The 4,966-nt window shown below is 37.1% G+C and overlaps 1 long non-coding RNA gene across 1 annotated transcript in view; it reads left to right on the top strand.

Annotated features, from left to right (window-relative positions):
- LOC108521353 (uncharacterized) overlaps positions 1 to 3,717 on the top strand; it is a 42,464-nt gene extending 38,747 nt beyond the window's left edge. Inside the window, exon 3 of the long non-coding RNA XR_001883171.1 lies at positions 3,665 to 3,717. This is a non-coding gene — a long non-coding RNA (uncharacterized LOC108521353). The remainder of the gene's footprint in view (positions 1 to 3,664) is intronic.
- The last annotated feature ends 1,249 nt before the right edge of the window (positions 3,718 to 4,966 follow it).

Raw genomic sequence — 4,966 nt, 5'->3', positions numbered from 1 at the left:
GACCTAGATGTGTCAAAAACAACTTTCACAAAAAACAAATAACTGTCTAGTTTTAAGATTTATAATAAAAGTATAATAAGACAGTATAGTATTGGTGTAAAAACAAACTTATATATCAATAGAACAGAATAGAGAGTCCAAAATAGACCTACACATATAAGGTCATTTAATTTTCACAAAGATGGCAAGGCAATTTAATGGGGAAATCTTTTCAACAAACAATGCTGAAACAATGGAATGATCACATACAAAAAAATAGGGCCTCAGCCCTTATCTCATGTTATGTACAAAAATTAACTCAAAATGGATCAAAGACTTAAAAGTAAGAGCTAAAACTATAAAACTTCCAGCACAACACTTAATAGAAACTCTAAGTGACTTTACATCTGGCAAAGATTTTCTAAATAGAATACAGTAAGCATGAGAACTTAAGCAAAATTGATCATGGGACTTCATCAAAATTGGAAACTATTGTTTCCTAAAAGTACTATTAGTAAAATAAAAGGTAAGTCACAGATGGGAGACAGCATTTACAAATCACATATCAAATTAAGGAATTGTGTCTAGAATATGTAAAGAATTTTTATAACTCAGTAATGAGAAGATAGGCAATACACTAAAAATAGGCAATAGATTAGAATAGACACTTCACAAAAGAAGAAATACAAATGGCAAATATGCACATGAAAAGATGTTCAACACCATTAGTCATTAAAGAAATGTGAATGAAAACCATAGTGAGACATCATTACACATCCATTAGAACGTCTGAAATGAAAAGACTGATCATACCAATGTTGGTGAGGATGTGGAACAACTGGAATTTTCATTCATTCCTCATGGGAATATGAAATGGTATGTTCACTTTGGAAAACAATCTGGCAGTTTCTTAAAAAGTTAAACATATACCTGCCTTACAACCCACTCATTCTTCTCCTAGCTATTTACCCAAGAGAAATGAAAATATATACACTAACCCACAAATGCTCATTGCAGCTTTATTAAAAACAGCCCCAAACTGTAAACAACCCAAATGTGCATCAACAGGAGAATGGATAAATAAATTGTGGCGTATTTGTACAGTGGGATGCTACTCAGCAATTTAAAAGAGCAAACTGTTGATGCATGCACAACATGGATGAGTCTCAAAATAATTATTTTGAGTGAAATAAGCCAGACAGAAAAGAGTACATCCTGTCTGAATCCATTTATATAAAATTCTAAGAAATGCAAATTAACCTGTGTTGATAAAAGCAGATCAATGACTGCTTAGGGACAGTGTGTGGGCTGTTTGGTTTACCAAAGGGTATCTCGAAACTTTTGTTGGTGATAGAGATGTTCATTATCTTGATTGAGGTGATAGTTTCATGGGTGTATACATGTGTCAAAACTCATCAAAATATATGTTTTAAATATGTGCAATTTATTATATGCTTCAATACAACTGTAATAAAAAGTAAGAGCAAGACCAAAGAGCAATCGTGGTAAATGTAGCACAGTGGAGTGGTATGATTGATTACACTGAATTGAAAAAAGAATAGGAAGTGATAAAGCTGAGATTGGGTATAGACCACTGTTTTTTTAGGCTTAAAAGATGAGAGGAGCTTTAATAGTAGATGAAGGGGGCAGTGGTGCCAAGAAAAGATTTCTAAAGAAGAGGGACGGTTGAGCATATGAATAACCTGAGGTTAGGAAACTGGTAGGGAGAGAGGGAATAAAGAGTCAGGAAAGAGAATGGATAATAAGTGCAAGCAGGGTTCCAGGGGAGATAGGAGAAGGAAAATTAGAGGAGGGTGTACAGAGCAAAGGTGGAGAAACTAGAGGATGAGGGCCAGTTCTTCTGAAAGTAAAAGAGAAATGCGAAGTGAGAGCTAGTGAAGCCAAAGAGACCTTTGTAAGTATGGGGGCAAGGAGCTGAAGTTAACCTCGATCTCCTTTATGAAGTAGGAGTCTGAGCCATTGTATGGGGTGTGGTGACAGTAGAGTGAAAGGTGCTGTTGTTTGAGAGGAGTGATGAAAAAACTTGGAGTACAGATAGGAGGAAAATTGGAGAAAGAGGTGACCTGAGGCACGTGAAAGGATTGCAGGGTGGCCAGAAGGACCAACTGAGGTTGGAAATTCTGTTAGAGGCAACAATACTTGGGGTGCTGCTCCTTTCTCCCACAGTGGCCATTATGACATCAGAGAAATCATTGGTTTGGAGAGACTCAAAACTGAGGCTAAACAGTGCAGATGTGGTCATTGGAGGGCAAGGGGACGAAGAGGCAGCCAATACTAAATCAATATGCTCCAAGATCTAGGCTGCACAAGGAAAAAAGTGAAGAGAAAAGGAAGGTCTTGGGCACTGGACCCCTCAGTGAAGCCAAAGAGCAAATGGCACGGACCCAGCCTTCATTAGCAGATTTGGGCCTCCGTGGGATATTGGAGTTGAAGCCACGCCCAGTGATGCCAAGTGAATGGGAGTGGTTGAGGCGCTCAGAAGTTAAAGGTCAGAGAGATATGAGGCCAGGGTGTTTGAGGTGGGACTTCCATGTGTATATTGTTGAGGACACCCAGGATGAGGACAGAACTTGGAGTGTCAAGGAAGCCTGTGAGCTGGTCCTCAGAGTTCAGGAAATGATCATCACAAGGGTGGTAGATACAGGTATAGTATGATGCTCTGTCTTAATGGAATTTCATGCCCTGAAATCTAGTGGAAAAAACAGTTCTACTACTGAAAAGATTCATTTTAATTTGATTAAATTCTAGGAACAAAGTTTCAATATAGTCAATTTTGGTTTTTTTTCCTATGCCAGTTTTCTGAAGGGGTAGTTTGAACACTTAGTTCATTGCATCTCTGAGAGAACAAATTAAGATAATGAATTTTAAATGCTCAACCCAGAGCCTGGCACCTAGTAAGTGATCAGTAAATGGAAGCAGCAGCTATTAATATTACTGTGCTTTTGATTTGTTTTACCCATTAAATAATGTTATCTCTTTGAAGACTTATTTCTACGGCCTAGGGATTTTCTCTGGAGCTATAAGACACAGTTCTGTCTCGGCAAATGACAAATCCTCTGACACCTAAAGACAGCCAAGACATCTCTCAACCCTAGGCAAAATATCCCCAATTTCTCCCCTGCTCCTCCAAGGATCTCCTTCCCAGAATCCCAGTGAAAAAAACACAAAGCAAGTTCAGTCATAACTTGTCTGGTTTCACAGGTTCACAGCTAGAGAGAAGTTTGGCCTCAGGACAAATTGTACCTTGAGTCTTGCTCATACATGATTTAGATGATATTTAGATGATACTTTGCACTTAAGACTTTAGAGTTGTTGTTGGACTCAGTTAAGACTTTTGGGTCTGTTGAGATGGACTGCATATATTTTGCATGTGAGAAAGACATGAATTTTGGGGGGCTAGGGGCAAAATGTTATGGAATGAAAGTTTGTGTCCCCCCAGAACTCATATGTTGAAGCCATAACTCCCAATGTGTTGGTAGTTAGAACGGGATCTTGGGAAGGTTAGATGACGTAATGATTACAGAGCCCTCATGATGGGATTAGTACACTTATAAGAAGCGATATCAGAGAACTAACTCTCTCTCTCTAGAAGCAATATCAGAGAACTAGCTCGCTCGCTCTCTCTCTCTCTCTCTCTTTCTCTCTGCGCCATGTGTGGATACAGTGAGAAAGCAATCATCTGCAAGCTGGGAAGAGAGCCCTCATTGGAATTCAACCATGCTAGCACCCTAATCTTGGACTTCTAGCCCCCAGAACTGTGAGAAAATTAATTTCTGTTATTTAAGCCACCCAGTCTATGGCATTTTATTATGGTAGCTAGAGCTAAGATGTGTATCTTTACTAGAGTTCTGACTTTACATAGTATCCTTAGCATGTGCATATGTCACATTTTACTTATTCAGTTTTTTAGTGATAGAAATCTAGATTGCTTTCAGTGCTATCACAAACAATGATTTTATAAACATCCTTGCACATGTCCCTTAATGGTTCTGTTACAGAATTATAAACTCATTCATAGAGTTTATGCATATTTAATTTCATTAAACACCTTCAGATTGCTCTCCTGAGTGGCTCTACCACTTCACACTCCAACAAACAGAACTTAATATATGATTTATCATATCATCATCAGCTCATAATATTATCTGGCTTTATAACTTTGCCATTCAAATGTGTGTTAAGCAATATTTTGTGGATTTTAAAATTTGCATTTATATGAGTACTACTGCAACTGGGCATCTTTCCATAGATTCATCCATAGATGTAGTTCCATCTACATCCAAAATGGATTTGAAACAGATTAACATAAAAATTCAGAGAAATAGGGCAGATAAATAAAGATCAAAGGAATGATAGGAAAATCATGTAGAGAAAGGGAGAACCAAGGATGAAACAGTTTCCTCTACCTAACATAACTGAGTTTCCTGGCAGCCAAGAAAAAAAGGAAAAAATGATTCATTTATTCAATAAATGTTTTGTGTTGTAGCTTTAAGGTTTGAATTTCTTTGGTCTGTTAGCTGAGTTTCAGGATAGATAGAAAATAAACATATTTTTGAGAAAATAATCTGAACTAAAATAAATTCTCAAAAGTGTAATGCATCAGAATAACACTGTGAGAGAGAAATATTCCTCAGGGCTGAAATCAATTCTTACTAATCATCATATCTGCAAATAGCTTTTGAGAACACTTGTTTTGGTTTGAAAGAAATATTTTTTAAGACATGTTGATTTTAAGTTTTTCTCTAAAAAAACTTTTGTTTTGAGCAGTAGGAAGCAGACTGCATATAACCATTCTGAAAATATTTTCGCAAAACACTGTGATGCTTAACAGTGCTTAAAGAATTTTGATTTTCAAATAGTGGTTTCAAAATGACTATGAAAATTGCATTCCTCAGGCAAAACTATGGAAATAGTAAAAGAATCAATGGTTGCCAGGGACTGAGGGGAAGGTGGGATGAATAAGTAG

The sequence above is a fragment of the Rhinopithecus bieti genome, unplaced genomic scaffold (genome assembly GCF_001698545.2).
Source record: "Rhinopithecus bieti isolate Rb0 unplaced genomic scaffold, ASM169854v2 scaffold_59965, whole genome shotgun sequence".
In the NCBI taxonomy this organism is placed as follows: domain Eukaryota; kingdom Metazoa; phylum Chordata; class Mammalia; order Primates; family Cercopithecidae; genus Rhinopithecus; species Rhinopithecus bieti.
Note: the sequence above shows the minus strand (reverse complement) of the source record. Positions and strands in the feature narration are given on the sequence as shown.